We start from the raw sequence: 17,222 nt of genomic DNA, 5'->3' as shown, positions 1-17,222 counted from the left end.
GCACTTCAAAAAAATTGTCCCCAAACAGCACATGATGCAAAGAAAAATGAAAGAAAAAAGAGGTGCAAGTTGGAATTGTCCTTGGGCCCTCCCACCCATCCTTATGTTGTATAAACAGGACATGCACACTTTAACGAACCCATCATTTCAGCAACAGGGTCTGCCACACGACTGTGACTGAAATGACTGGTTGGTTTGGGCCCCCACCAAAAAAGAAGCAATCAATCTCTCCTTGCACAAACTGGCTCTACAGAGGCAAGATGTCCACCTCATCATCATCCTCCGATTCCTCACCCCTTTCACTGTGTACATCCCCCTCCTCACAGATTATTAATTCGTCCTCACTGGAAACCACCATCTCAGATCCCTGTGTACTTTCTGGAGGCAATTGCTGGTGAATGTCTCCACAGAGGAATTGATTATAATTCATTTTGATAAACATCATCTTCTCCACATATTCTGGAAGTAACCTCGTACGCCGATTGCTGACAAGGTGAGCGGCTGCACTAAACACTCTTTCGGAGTACACACTGGAGGGAGGACAACTTAGGTAGAATAAAGCCAGTTTGTGCAAGGGCCTCCAAATTGCCTCTTTTTCCTGCCAGTATACGTACGGACTGTCTGACGTGCCTACTTGGATGCGGTCACTCATATAATCCTCCACCATTCTTTCAATGGTGAGAGAATCATATGCAGTAACAGTAGACGACATGTCAGTAATCGTTGGCAGGTCCTTCAGTCCGGACCAGATGTCAGCACTCGCTCCACACTGCCCTGCATCACCGCCAGCGGGTGGGCTCGGAATTCTTAGCCTTTTCCTCGCACCCCCAGTTGCGGGAGAATGTGAAGGAGGAGATGTTGACGGGTCACGTTCCGCTTGACTTGACAATTTTCTCACCAGCAGGTCTTTGAACCTCTGCAGACTTGTGTCTGCCGGAAAGAGAGATACAATGTAGGTTTTAAATCTAGGATCGAGCACGGTGGCCAAAATGTAGTGCTCTGATTTCAACAGATTGACCACCCGTGAATCCTGGTTAAGCGAATTAAGGGCTCCATCCACAAGTCCCACATGCCTAGCGGAATCGCTCTGTTTTAGCTCCTCCTTCAATGTCTCCAGCTTCTTCTGCAAAAGCCTGATGAGGGGAATGACCTGACTCAGGCTGGCAGTGTCTGAAATGACTTCAATGTGGCAAGTTCAAAGGGTTGCAGAACCTTGCACAACGTTGAAATCATTCTCCACTGCGCGTGAGTCAGGTGCATTCCCCCTCCTTTGCCTATATCGTGGGCAGATGTATAGGCTTGAATGGCCTTTTGCTGCTCCTCCATCCCCTGAAGCATATAGAGAGTTGAATTCCACCTCGTTACCACCTCTTGCTTCAGATGATGGCAGGGCAGGTTCAGGATTGTTTGGTGGTGCTCCAGTCTTCTGTACGCGGTGGCTGAATGCCGAAAGTGGCCCGCAATTCTTCGGGCCACCGACAGCATCTCTTGCATGCCCCTGTCGTTTTTTAAATAATTCTGCACCACCAAATTCAATGTATGTGCAAAACATGGGACGTGCTGGAATTTGCCTAGATGCAATGCACGCACAATATTGCTGGCGTTGTCCGATGTCACAAATCCCCAGGAGAGTCCAATTGGGGTAAGCCATTCTGCGATGATCTTCCTCAGTTTCCGTAAGAGGTTGTCAGCTGTGTGCCTCTTCTGGAAAGCAGTGATACAAAGCATAGCCTGCCTAGGAACAAGTTGGCATTTGCGAGATGCTGCTACTGGTGCCGCCGCTGCTGTTCTTGCTGCGGGAGACAATACATCTACCCAGTGGGCTGTCACAGTCATATAGTCCTGAGTCTGCCCTGCTCCACTTGTCCACATGTCCGTGGTTAAGTGGACATTGGGTACAAGAAGTAGTACAAGTGGTCTTCCGACTTCCCCTCTGGGATGACGATCGACTCCCAGCAGCTACAACAGCAGCGCCAGCAGCAGTAGGCATTACACTCAAGGATGCATCGGCAGGCAGGAGAGGACTCGTTTGACTTGCCAATGACATGGCCTGCAGGACTATTGGCTTTCCTGGGTAAGGAGGAAATTGACACTGAGGGAGTTGGTGGTGTGGTTTGCAGGAGCTTGGTTACAAGAGGAAGGGATTTAGTGGTCAGTGGACTTCTTCCGCTGTCATCCAAAGTTTTTGAACTTGTCACTGACTTATGATGAATGCGCTGCAGGTGACGTATAAGGGAGGATGTTCCGAGGTGTTTAACGTCCTTACCCCTACTTATTACAGCTTGACAAAGGCAACACATGGCTTGACACCTGTTGTCCGCATTTGTGTTGAAATAATTCCACACCGAAGAGCTGATTTTTTTTGTATTTTGACCAGGCATGTCAATGGCCATATTCATCCCACGGACAACAGGTGTCTCCCCGGGTGCCTGACTTAAACAAACCACCTCACCATCAGAATCCTCCTTGTCAATTTCCTCCCCAGCGCCAGCAACACCCATATCCTCATCCTGGTGTACTTCAACAGTGACATCTTCAATTTGACTATCAGGAACTGGACTGCGGGTGCTCCTTCCAGCACTTGCAGGGAGTGTGCAAATGGTGGAAGGTGCAAGCTCTTCCCGTCCAGTGTTGGGAAGGTCAGGCATTGCAACCGACACAATTGGACTCTCCTTGGGAATTTGTGATTTAGAAGAATGCACAGTTCTTTGCTGTGCTTTTGCCAGCTTAAGTCTTTTCATTTTTCTAGCGAGAGGATGAGTGCTTCCATCCTCATGTGAATCTGAACCACTAGCCATGAACATAGGCCAGGGCTTCAGCCGTTCTTTGCCACTCCATGTCGTAAATGGCATATTGGCAAGTTTACGCTTCTCATCATTGACGCTTTCAATTTTGATTTTTGGGTCATTTTACTGAACTTTTTTTTTTTTGGATTTTACATGCTCTCTACTATGACATTGGGCATCGGCCTTGGCAGACGACGTTGATGGCATTTCATCGTCTCGGCCATGACTAGTGGCAGCAGCTTCAGCACGAGGTGGAAGTGGATCTTGATCTTTCCCTATTTTACCCTCCACATTTTTGTTCTCCATTTTTTAATGTGTGGAAATATATGCCAGTATCAATAGCAATGGCCTACTACTATATATACTGCGCACAACTAAAATGCACCACAGGTATAGAATGTAGATGGATAGTATACTTGACGACACAGAGGTAGGTACAGCAGTGGCCTTCTGAACCGTACTGCTATATATACTGGTGGTCACTGTGTCAGCAAACTGCAAAACTAAAATGCACCACAGGTATAGAATGTAGATGGATAGTATACTTAATGACGACACAGAGGTAGGTACAGCAGTGGCCTTCCGTACCGTACTGCTATATATACTGGTGGTCACTGTGTCAGCAAACTGCAAAACTAAAATGCACCACAGGTATAGAATTAGAATGTAGATGGATAGGTTACTTAATGACGACACAGAGGTAGGTACAGCAGTGGCCTTCCGTACCGTACTGCTATATATAATGGTGGTCACTGTGTCAGCAAAACTCTGCACTGTACTCCTCCTATATAATATTATACTGGTGGTCCCGACTCCCCAGTCCCCACAATAAAGCAGCACACTGAGCACAGATATGGAGTGTTTTTCAGGCAGACAACGTATACTGGTGGTCACTGTCAGCAAAACTCTGCACTGTACTCCTACTATATAATACAGCTGCTCCCCAGTCCCCACAATTAAGCAGTGTGAGCACAGATATATGCAGCACACTGAGCACAGATATGGAGTGTTTTTTTCAGGCAGAGAACGGATAAAACTGGTGGTCACTGATCAGCAAAACTCTGCACTGTACTCCTCCTATAATAATTTAAAGCTGCTCCCCAGTCCCCACAATGATATAAGCAAGCACAAATATTTGCATCAACTCAACAATGAATAAACGGAGAGGACGCCAGCCACGTCCTCTCCCTAACATTTCAAATGCACGAGTGAAAATGGCGGTGACGCGCGGCTGCTTATATAGAATCCGAATCTCGCGAGAATCCGACAGCGGGATGATGACATTCGGGCGCGCTCGGGTTAACCGAGCCATACGGGAGAATCCGAGTATGGCTTGGATCCGTGTAAAAAGGGTGAAGTACGGGGGGGTTCGGTTTCCGAGAAACCGAACCCGCTCATCACTAGTTACTGTATGTTCTGTGTACTCTGTACTCTCCTACTGTTACTGTATATGTACGGCACTGCGGACCACTTGTGGCAGTTTATATAAAATAAAATGTAATAATAATAATTGCTGTTTTTAATAAAATATTGTTATATTCTGTGTCAATAAATGTCCTTAAAGGACAATACAGTGTTTCATATGGTAATGGGGATCTTGTTATTATATGTGGCAGGTAGAAATCAGAGGGTTGTACAGTATGTTAGCTGTGGGTTAAAATGGATTATACATAGTTGTAGTTTTAAGACCTGAGATGGAGGGGTGATGGATCCTCCCCAGATGCTTACAGATAAGAACTTCACATATAAGATGAGTATTGATTCTTGTTTGATTTTCTTTCTTTTGAATTGCATGCTGTGTTTTGTTAACATAACTGATGCCCACCATCTATTTCTATATTTTAATATTATAAAATTTAATTTCAGAATATATTTACTGATTGACATAGAATCAAAGTGGTGAAGTATTACAGTACTGTACTGTCAACTGTCTTCTAATTTCTTAGAACAAAATGCAGATGCTACTCATAGAGATGTGCGGCTGGCACTTTTTGTGTTTTGTGTTTTGGTTTTGGTTCTAATTTTGCCAAAACCACCCTTCGTGTTTTGGTTTTGGATCTGTATTATTTTTGAAAAAAACATAAAAACAGTTAAAATCACATAATTTCGGGGTAATTTTGCTCCTATGGTATTAATATCCTCAATAACATTCATTTCCACTCATTTCCAGTCTATTCTGAACACCTCACACCTCACAATATTGTTTTTAGGCCTAAAAGTTGCACCAAGGTGTCTGTATGACTAAGCTAAGCGACACAAGTGTGTGGCACAAACACCTGGCCCATCTAAGAGTGGCACTGCAGTTGCAGACAAGATGGCACTATTCAAATACTAGTACCCAAACAGCACATGATGCAAAGAAGAAAAAAAAGTGCACTGAGGTTGCTGTATGACTAAGCTAAGTGACACAACCACATGGCCCATCTAGTAGTGTCTTGCAGTGGCTGAATGTCGAGACTGGGCCACAATTGTTTGGTACACTGACAGCATCTCCAGCATGACCCTGTCATTTTAAAAAAAATTCTGCAATTGGTGTAATTATACGGCGGTACCCCAGGACTAATACAGCAGTACCCCTGGGCTCATACGGCAGTGTCAGACAGGATGACACTTTTCAAACACTAGGCCCCAAACAGCACCTCATGCAAAGATGTCAAAGAGGTGCATTGAGGTAGCTGTATGACTAAGCCAAGCGACACAAACAATTCCCACTGGAATGAAATGGCAAAATCACTGGAATTATACATCCAAATTACTGAAATGAAATGGAAAAATCACTGGAATTATACGTCCAAATCACTGGAATGAAATGGCAAAATCACTGGAATTATACATCCAAATCACTGGAATTAAATGGCAAAATCTCTGGAATTATACGTCCAAATCATTGGAATTTAATGGCAAAATCACTGGAATTAAATAGCAGTATCACTGGACATATACAGAAGTGTCAGACAGGATGGCACTTTAAAAAAATAGTCCCCAAACAGCACATGATGATAAGAAAAAAAAAGGTGCAAGATGGAATTGTCCTTGTTCCCTCCCACCCTTATGTTGTATAAACAGGACATGCAGACTTTAACAAACCAATCATTTCAGCGACAGGGTCTATCACACGAATGTGGCTGAAATGACTGGTTTGTTTAGGCCCCCACCAAAAGAAGAAGCAATCAATCTCTCCTTGCACAAACTGGCTCTACAGAGGCAAGATGTCGACCTCATCCTCTGATTCCTCACCCCTTTCACTGTGTACATCCTCCTCCTCACAGAGTATTAATTCATCCCCACTGGAATCCACCATCACAGGTCCCTTTATACTGTCTGGAGGCAATTGATGGTCAAGGTCTTCCCGGAGGAATTTATAATTCATTTTGATGAACATCATTTTCTCCACATTTTGTGGAAGTAATCTCCTACGCTGATCGCTGACAAGGTTACCGGCTGCACTAAACACTCTTTTCGGAGTACACACTGGAGGGGGGGGGGGGGGCAACTTAGGTAAAATAAAGCCAGTTTGTTCAAGGGCATCCAAAATGCCTCTTTTTCCTGCCAGTATACATAAGGACTGTCTGACATGACTACTTGGATGCTGTCACTCATATAATCCTCCACCATTCTTTCAATGGTGACAGAATCATATGCAGTGACAGTAGACATGTCTGTAATCTTTGGCAGGTCCTTCAGTTCGGCCAGCTGTCAGCTTTCGCTCCTGACTGCCCTGCATCACCGCTAGGGAATCTTATCCTTTTCCTTGCAGCCCCAGTGGCAGAAGAAATTGAAGAAGGAGCTGTTGACGGGTCACGTTCTGCTTGAGTTGACATTTACTCACCAGCAGGTCTTTTCACCTCTGCAGGCTTGTGTCTGCTGGAAAGAGAGATACAACGTAGGCTTTAAACCTAGGATCGATCACGGGTGCCAAAACGTAGGGCTCTGATTTCAACAGATTGACCACCCTTGAATCCTGGCAAAGTGAATGAAGGGCTCCATCCTCAAGTCCCACATACTTTGCGGAATCGCTCAATCTTAGCTCCTCCTTCAACTTCTCCAGCTGCTTCTGCAAAGCCTGATGAGGGGAATGACCTGACTCAAGCTGGCAGTGTCTGAACTGACTTCACGTGTGGCAAGTTCGAAGGGATGGAGAACCTTGCACAAGACAGAAATCATTCTCCACTGTGCTTGAGTCAGGTGCATTCCCCCTCCTTTGCCTATATCATAGGTGGATGTATAGGCTTTAATTGCCTTTTGCTGCTCCTCCATCCTCTGAAGCATATAGAGTGTTGAATTCCACCTCATTAATACCTCTTGCTTCAGTTGATCGCAGGGCAGGTTCAAGAGTGTTTGCTGTTGCTCCAGTCTTCGGCACACGGTGGCAGAATGTCAAAAGTGCAGCATCTCCTGTACGCCCATCATTTTTCAAAAAATTTGTCACCACCAAATTAATTGTATGTGCAAAACATGGGACGTGCTGGAATTTGCCCAGATGTAATGCATGCACAATATTGGTGGCATTGGGGGTCATTCCGAGTTGTTCACTCATTGCCGATTTTCGCAACGGAGCGATTAAGCAAAAATGCGCATGCGCATGGTACGCAGTGCGCATGCGCTAAGTATTTTAGCACAAAACTTAGTAGATTTACTCATGTCCGAATGGAGAATTTTCATCGTTGAAGTAATTGGAGTGTGATTGACAGGAAGTGGGTGTTTCTGGGCGGAAACTGACCGTTTTCTGGGAGTGTGCGGAAAAACGCAGGCGTGCCAGAATAAAATGCGGGAGTGTCTAGAGAAACGGGGGAGTGGCTGGCCGAACGCAGGGCGTGTTTGTGACGTCAAACCAGGAATGAAACGGGCTGAGCTGATCGCAGTGTAGGAGTAAGTCTCGAGCTACTCAGAAACTACTAAGAATTTTCTATTCGCAATTCTGCTAATCTTTCATTCACAATTCTGCTAAGCTAAGATACACTCCCAGAGGGCAGCGGACTAGTGTATGCAATGCTGCTAAAATCGGAATGAGTGCCATTGTCCGATATCATAAATCCCCAGGAGAGTCCAATTTGGGTATGCCATTCTGTGATGATGTCCCTCGGTTTCTTTAGGAGGTTGTCAGCTGTGTGCCTTTTACAGAAAGCTGTAAAACATAGCGGAGTCTGCCTAGGAACGAGTTGGCATTTGCGAGATGCTGCTACTTTTGCTGCTGCTGTTGTTGCTGTGGGAGGCCATACATCTACCCAGTGGGCTGTTACAGTCATATAGTCTTTTGTCTATCCTGTTCCACTTGTCCACATGTCAGTGGTTAGGTGGACACTGAATACAACCGCATTTTGTAGGACACTGATGACTCTTTCTTACGTATTTGTACAATCTAGGTATCGCCTGCCTAAAGAATTGGAACCTAGATGGGATTTGATACCGGGGACACACTATATCCATCAATTCTCTAAATCCCACTGAACTAATGGTGGATACCAGAAGCACGTCTAACACCCAACATAAGTGTCAAGTCCTCAGTTATCAGCTTGCAACAGGATGACTGCTGTCATATTTCATCTCCCTCACAAAGGACTGTTGGACAGTCAATTGCTTACTGGAAGTAGCACAAGTGGTCTTCCGACTTCCTCTCTGGGATGATGATTGACTCCCAGCAGCAACAACAGCAGTGGCAGCAACAGCAGGCGTACCACCCAAGGATCCTCCAGAGGAATCCTGGTTAGGAGAGGACTCCTCAGTTTTGACAGTGACATGGCCTGCAGTACTACTTATGTTCCTGGCTGAGGAGGAAGTTGACGTTGAGGGAGTTGGTGGTGTGGCTTGCAGGAGCTCGAGTACAAGAGGAATAAGGGATTTAGGTATCAGTGGACTGCTTACGCTCTTACCCAAAGTTTCACAACTTGACACTGACTTATGATGAATGCGCTGCAGGTGACATATAAGGGAGGATGTTCCTAGGTGGTTAACGTCCTTACCCCTACTTATTACAGATTGACAAAGGCAGCACACGGCTTGACACATGTTGTCCGGATTTGTGGAGAAATAATTCCACACCGAAGAGGTGGCTTTTTTGTTAGTTTGCCCAGGCATCACAATGGGCTTCTTCATCCCACAGACAACAGGTGTCTCCCCCAGTGCCTAACTTAAATAATCCACATGACCATCAGAATCCTCATCGTCAAATTCCTCCTCAGCGCCAGCTACACCCATATCCTCATCCTGGTGTACTTCAACAGTGACATCTTCAATTTCAATATCAGGAACTGGACTGTGGGTGCTCCTTCCAGCAATTGCAGGGGGCATGCAAATGGTGGAAGGAGCCACCTCTTCCCGACACACTTGGACTCTCCTTGGGGATTTTGTGATACCATCTCAGAATGCACAATTCTTTTCTGTGCTTTTTCCAGCTTAACTCTGCTAATTTTTCTAGCAGTAGGATGAGGGCTTCCATCGTCATGTGAAGCTGAACCACTAGTCATGATCATAGCCAGGGCCTCAGCCATTCCTTGCCACTCCGTGTCAAAAATGACATATTGGCAAGTTTACGTTTCTCCTCAGACTATTTAAAAAAAAATTTTTGGGTCTTATTACTGAACTTTGGCTTTTTGGATTTTACATGCCCTCTACTATCACATTGGGCATCAGACTTGGCAGACGACGTTGATGGCATTTCATCGTCTATGTCATGGCTAGTGGCAGCAGCTTCAGGACTAGGAGGAAGTGGTTCTTGATCTTTCCCTATTTTATCCTCTACATTTTTGTTCTCCATTATGTTTCTGGAGTTATATAACACAATATGCGGCACAGGAATAACTGATGGCTGATAGCTAGGACACTACCATTGGTCTGATGCAGGACAACAGAGCAACACTGTAAGGGACTTATTATACAGCAGCACTGGACATATGGCAGCAGAGGAAACCACCACTGTGAATGGTCACTGGACTGACTGATGCACAGGACACTAGCACTGGTCTGATGCAGGACAACACAGTTAATTATACAGCAGAACTGGGCATATGGCAGCAGATGACACCACCACTGTGAATGGTCACTGGACTGACTGATGCCCAGGACACTACCACTGGTCTTATGTAGGACAACACAGCAACACTGTAAGGGACTATTAGTATTATTATTATTAATATTATTATTATAATACGGCAGCAGTGGACATATAGCAGCAGCATATACCACTGTGACTGCCTGGTCACTGGAATGACTGATGTCCAGGACACTACCACTGGTCTGATGCAGCACAACACAGCAACACTGTGAGGGAATTGTTGTTGTTATTATTATTATGCGGCAGCAGTGGACATATAGCAGCAGCATATACCACTGTGACTGCCTGGTCACTGGAATGACTGATAGCCAGGACACTACCAATGGTCTGATGCAGCACAACACAGCAACACTGTAAGTGACTTGTTGTTAGTATTGTTATATGGCAGCAGTGGACATATAGGAGCAGCGTATACTACACTGGTCTGATGCAGGACAATACAGATACACTGTAAGGGACTTATTATACTGCAGCACTGGACATATGGCAGCAGAGGATACCACCATTGTAAATGGTCACTGGACTGACTGATGCCCAGGACACTCCCACTGGTCTGATGCAGGACAACACAGCAACACTGTAAGGGACTTATTATAAATCAGCACTGGACATATGACAGCAAAGGACACCACCACTGAACTTATGCAGCACAACACAGCACCACTGGACAACACTGGACAAATGGCAGCAGAGGACATAAGTACTGTGACTGGACATATTCAGCACAAGCCACGTACACTGAGGACACTGAGAGAATAGAGACACGTCCTCTTTGTACACTTTCCAATGCCGGAGTGAAAATGGCGGGGACGCCCGGCTACTTATATGGAATCCAAATCCCATGAGAATCCGACAGCGGTATGATGATTTTTTTGCCTCGTTCTGGTTTCCGAGTCAGGCAGGAAAACCCGAGCCTGGCTTGGAACTGAACTCAAATGGTGAAGTTCGGTACGGTTCGGTTCTCTGAGACCCGAACCTGCTCATCTCTAATAGGAATATGTGGTAAAATCAGTTATTCTCTAAGATATGCTTTTCAATCAGTGTATTCAGTGTAAACCAGTAACAAGTTTTAGATTTATTTTCATAAAGTCAAATGATTTGTGCTCTGGTGCTCAATATTGCTTCCAAAGTATATTTTGCTTATAGTGCATGTTTATTTTCCAAAGTTATTGTGACTTTTACAATCAATTTACAGTGACTGCCATAAATTACATTGTCAGACAAAGCAATTTATTTAATCCCACATATAATAGGCATTTACAAATAATAATGCAAATCTAAAACAAGAAAGCACATACTGTAACAAAACTCTAAACATTGAGAGGAAAAAAATGCATGCATATTCATTAGAGATGAGCGGGTTCTGTTCTCAGAAATCTGAACCCTCCCGAACTTCAGGTTCCGAGTCAGAATCTGAGTCCGGCTTGGAACTTCCCGACAGACTCAGATCCTAGAACGAGGCAAAACGTCATCATCCAGCTGTCGGATTCTTGCAGGTTTTGGATTCCATATAAATAGCTATAAATATCTGTGTCACCACCATTTTCACTCTGGACTTGGAGAGTGAGGGAGACTGACCTCTGCCTCTCTCTGTGGGTGGTGATGTCAGGTGGGGTCAGTGTGTGCTCTGTAGGGGTGCTGTTCCTGTCACTGTGGTGTCACTGTGATGAAAGGGATGCTTTCCTGGCTGTCACTGTTGTTTCATGTGCTATTAGGGGTGCTGTAGCTGTACATGGGTGTTGCTGTCCTGGCTGTCACTGCATTTTAAAGGGGGGCAGGGGCACTGTTCTTCTGTAAGCAGTGAAAATACAGGGGTACTGTTGGTAAAATAAATGTACACTGGCCCTGTCTTGTATACTGTAAAAATTCAGGTGTGCTGTTGTTAAAATAAATGTACACTGGCCCTGTCTTGTATGCTGTAAAAATCAGGGGTGCTGTTGGTTAAATAAATGTACACTGGCACTGTCTTGTATGCTGCAAAAATTCACGGGTTCTGTTGTTAAAATAAATGTACACTGGCCCTATCTTGTATGTTGTAAAAATTCAGGGGTGCTGTTGTTAAAATAAATGTACACTATCCCTGTCTTGTATGCTGTAAAAATTCAGGTGTGCTGTTGTTAAAATAAATGTACACTGGCCCTGTCTTGTATGTTGTAAAAATTCAGGGGTGCTGTTGTTAAAATAAATGCACACTGGCACTATCTTGTATGTTGTAAAATTCAGGGGTGCAGTGAAAATAAATGTACACTGTCCCAGTCTTGTATACTGTAAAAATTCAGGGGTGCTGTTGTTAAAATAAATGTACACTATCCCTGTCTTATATGCTGTAAAAATTCAGGTGTGCTATTGTTAAAATAAATGTACACTGGCCCTGTCTTGTATGCTGTAAAAATTCAGGGGTGCTGTTGTTAAAATAAATGTACACTGGCCTTGTCTTTTATGCTGTAAAAATACAGGGGTGCTGTTGTTAAAATAAATATATACTGGCCATGTATGCTGTAAAAATACAGGGGTGCTGTTGTTAAAATAAAAGTACACTGGTCCTGTATGCTGTCATAATACAGGTGTGCTGTTGTTAAAATAAAATTACACTGGTCCTGTATTCTGTAAAAATTCAGGGGAGCTGTTGTTAAAATTAAAGTACACTTGTCCTGTATGCTGTAAAAATACAGGGGTGCTGTTGTTAAAATAAAAGTACACTGGTCCTATAGGCTGTAAAAATACAGGGGTACTGTTGTTAAAAAAGTACACTGGTCCTATATGCTGTAAAAATACAGGGGTGCTGTTGTTAAACTAAAAGTACACTGGTCCTGTATGCTGTAAATTGACAGACGTGTTGTGAAAATACAGGGGTGCTGGCACTTTCCACAGTTGCGATGTCTAGGCCTGACCTTTATAACACTGTATGGGAATAGGAGGCTCCTACCACAATTTGCATGCCCTTTATGAGTGCTGAGAGGAGCACCGCAAGTTCAGTTGCTGATATTGAGATTGAAGATGTCACTGTAGAAGTACACTAGGATGAGGAGGATATTGGTATAGCTGGCGCTGAGGAGGAAGTTGACGATGAAGATTCTGATGGTGATGTGGTTTGTTTGAAGAAGTCACCAGTGGATACAGTTGTTGGCCATGGTATCAAAAAGCCCATTGTCATGCCTGAGCAAAATACAAAAAAACCACACCTCTTCGCTGTGGAATTATTTCTCCACCAATCCGGACAACAGGTGTCAAGTAATGTGTTGCTTTGTCAATCCATAATAAATAGGGGTAAGGTCATTAACCACCTAGGAGGATTAACTATCCTCCCTTATACGTCACCTGCAGCGCATAAGTCATTGTCAAGTTCAGAACATTTGGGTAATAGCATAAGCAATCTACTGACACCTGAATTATGTGGTTAGTTTGAATATTAGTTCACTGTGAGGATGAGGTTGTAAACACTGAAGGGGGGACCTGAGGATGAGGATGACATCTTGCCTCTGTAGAGCCAGTTTGTGCAAGGAGAGATTAATTGCTTCTTTTTTGGTGGGGGCCCAAACAAACCAATAATTTCAATGATAGTCGTGTGCCAGACCCTGTTGCTGAAATGATTGGTTTGTTAAAGTTTGCATGTCCTGATTATACAACATAAGGGTGGGTGGGAGGGCCCAAGGACAATTCCATCTTGCATGTCTTTTCTTTGCCACATCATTCCAGGGGTGCTGCCCTATATGGGGTGCTGCCCCTCTGCCCTATCAGTCCAGGGGTGCTGCCTCTCTGCCATTTTAGAGGTGCTGTTGCCTGTCTGCTGTGCTGTGTAATTCTCCAGGGGTGCTGCCTATGCTGTGTAAATCCTGGGGTGCTGCCGTGTAATTCCAGGGGTTCTGCTGTACTTGATCTTAGGTTTAAATTAAAGCCTAGAGCAGAATATGAAACAAGCTTCAACATAACAAACAGATTTGTGAAAACATTGCAGCAAAGGTGGAAATAGAAATAGCAATTTTGACAAAATGTTTTCCAATGAGACCACATTTGTGGCCAAAGTCTGTCAGACTCATAAGAGAAAGAATCATAATCCAGCATAACTGCCGGCGAGGTAAAAGAGAGATTTTCTGCCAGAGCATTAGTTAGAAGTTCTTCTCAATTATTTCATGTTAGGGACTCACTCAAATGAATGGCTCCAATTAGTCAACCATAGTTTTTATTTATCATTAATATTCCACATTTTGGGATTTTGTTTTACAAGATGTGCATTTGTTGTATAGGTTTGTTTTCCTAAGGGCTGCGTAGGGTTATCGCAAGACCTCGCGGTGTTAGAAGAACAGAGTTTCAGTGATCTTGCATTGCATCAGCTTTCCATTGCACGGCAGCACTAGATGGGCCAGGAGCTCCTGTGGGGCACAAACAGTTACTGAATAAGGCCCAGTATGGAGTCTCATGGTGGCTTAAACCAGGAAGATGTCTGGCTTACCAGGCTGAGGCTTGCAGTGGGCACAGTGGTAAGCATTGCTTCCTCCCACAGTCCTACTTATAGTATGAAATGATTTTTGACTGTAGAGTGGTAATCTCCACTAGGGCAGGGTCTCAATAACAGAAAAATCACTGCACAGTCCTGCTTAGTACTGTACCAAACCCACCCAACTCACCTTGCCCCATACGGGGCTGCTGTGGGGGCTCAAGAGGTGCTTCTAAAACATCTAAATGGCTGATTTATTTAAAAATTAAATATGAAAAATATAAACAAGACACACAGGTATGATCACATGTGTGTAACTGGGACACACAGGTATGCTCACACATGCGTGTAACTGGAAGCTGCGAAAAACAAAAATAAGGCAACTGCCACAAAATATGTAAATAAAAATGCAATAAAAAATGGAAAAAAAGAATCCCACAAGATTTTCACAAAATAAGTCTCCAGACTCTGTGAAGGAGAAAATATCCAATCTTGATCTTGTGGTATAAGCCAGTTTATTTGCATCCCAGCAGTAAATCTGAGATTATTGTATCTTAATCCCTGAAAATGGACAAGGCAGTACAAATTCAAAGGCTTAAGTCCCTAGGTTTTCAGTTTGTTTTGTAATGTAATAATTATATATTTCCTTGGTTGAAGATCTTTCCGTTCCACGTCAATATAGGATTGGATGTGAAGCCTGTGTGTTGTTCCTGATTGCGTCTGTCTTTCTAATTTTTAATCACATTCTTGACACTGTCCTCTTCCTCTTGCCTCTTCTCATAATGTGAAAATTCATCAAAGAAGGAGGTATTATGTTTGTAGCTAGCTATGATTCAGAGAACTTAGGGAGCTTTTTCTTTTTCTAGGGGGACCACCGATTCCAGTGGGACAGTCTCACAATTCAGACACTGTCCCACTGTCCTACCAGTGAGGCACAGTGTCCAGCAGTTGGGGGAAGGTTGGGAGAGCCAGTGATCACTGCTGCTCTGCTTTGATCACTGAATAGATGCCGAGTGCATGCACACAGCATCTAAAAAGGGCAGGGAGGTGAGTAGGGGGTTGCCCAGCTGCGTGGGGAGCACTAGGTGTGCCCCGAAAATGATGAAAACAGGGGTCGTGTTATGAGCTCACGCTCCTTCTCCTAACTTTTCCTGAGGCCTTTCCCCTTTTTTTCAGGTACTGAATTATTGGTCCAGAACATATTGAAAGGAACATGGACGGTATACAAAAATATATATATAGTAGATAAAGTGGTTTTAAGCGACCAGTGGTGTCTTAGAACTCTAAGGAGACTAGATTTAAAAGTGATAAAAAAATTTAATAGAATATAATTAGCACCAATACAGAAGTGAATAAAAAAGCCACAAACAAAAAACAGATAAATTACTAAATAAGTAAAAATATCTCTGGAATTAGGTACAAGTACACAAATTCATAAATAATTAATAGTATACACTGATATATATTTATTTCTTGCTAAATAAGTAATACTGTAATCGGTGTTGTCAAAGTCAGAAAAATATCTCTATGCACACTACCATATTTGCACCTCACACAGGTCCGTGCTGCGCATGCGTGCGCTCTCCCGTACGTGCGCATACTCATAGCCGCGGGCACCCGCAGGCGCACGGTATGCGTATTTACGGTAGAGTTTATGTGATCGTAGCGTGCGACTCAATCGTTACATATTTTCACTATATAATGTATTTTGTAGATCATGGTCCCTGTGATAGATTCTGAAAGTTTAGTTAACATAGCATGTTCCTGAACAGAGAGATCCCTCTTTGTATTGTACGAAGGGTCTAACAGGGGTCATACAGTGGTGTTTGGTACCCATCGGAAGAGTATTTAAATAGCAATATTCCGGTGTTGGTTTGGAGCGGATTAATCGCTCGTGCGAATAGTTATGGACATAAGAAGTTTATGTCCATTTACTATTATTTGTTCTTATTTAGTCATGCGGCGGGAAACTCAGTGTCCCACCCACCTGAACAGTTGGAAGCAGTCACAGCCCACCTGTATGAATCAACCTATGACCTTTTGTTATAATGCGAAGCCGAATTCCTGTGTCCAATGAACAATGAGATTGTAGGGACCATTGAATTGCATTGTGTGTGGGGCATAAATAGGCAGGCCGACCATATCCAGTTCACTCTCTTCAACGGTTCTCATTGCTGATAATCGGGAGCTGGATATCGAGGCGCATGCGATCATTTCCCCTTGTGCGTAAGTGTTTCTCCGCAACTATATTGATCTTCTTGTTATTGTGGGCCAATTTCTCTCTCTCTCTCTCTCCTCCTCTTTTTCTCTTATTTTCCCTTAAATAGTAATTGTATTATATTTCCTGTGTAGTTATCTGGTTAGGTAGTCTATGTTATATTGTAGTGTATGATTTGTATTTGTATTAATTCTTTTGCAAAGTATATCATTCAAAATATATACATATTAGGCGTTGGACCCTAAGCCCAGGTATCTGTGTATTTCTTATAGTGTCTAGTATTCTCAGAGCGTCGGTGACGCTCAAACAGCTTTTAAGTTAATAAGGTTACACTAGGTTGCATCTACACCCTATCTCTACACTAAGGTTTTACAGCATATTTCATTGTTTATGGTTTAGATATAAAGGTTTAACATTGTGAGCGTCAGCGCCACTCGTGATCTCCTCGTGGTCTCGAGCGTCCGCTACGCTGATAGCGTAGCATTACGGTAGTCGCTCACCTATAAGTGTGCCCGATACCAACAGCGTATTCTCGTGAGCGTCTGTATCGCTCGAGCAGCCCGCTCCCGATACAGCGCCCGTTACGCTATAGTGAACCATTACGTTAGTCAGCAGCCAATAGCGTGCCTGCCTGTGATCTCTTGGCCGTGAGCGAACGTGACGCTTGAGCGTCTCGACCACGGCTAAGCGATTGTTACGCAACAAGCGTACCCTTATGGTACTTCATACGTA

Source organism: Pseudophryne corroboree, chromosome 3 (genome assembly GCF_028390025.1).
Source record: "Pseudophryne corroboree isolate aPseCor3 chromosome 3, aPseCor3.hap2, whole genome shotgun sequence".
In the NCBI taxonomy this organism is placed as follows: Eukaryota; Metazoa; Chordata; class Amphibia; order Anura; family Myobatrachidae; genus Pseudophryne; species Pseudophryne corroboree.
This window is presented reverse-complemented; position numbering follows the sequence as displayed.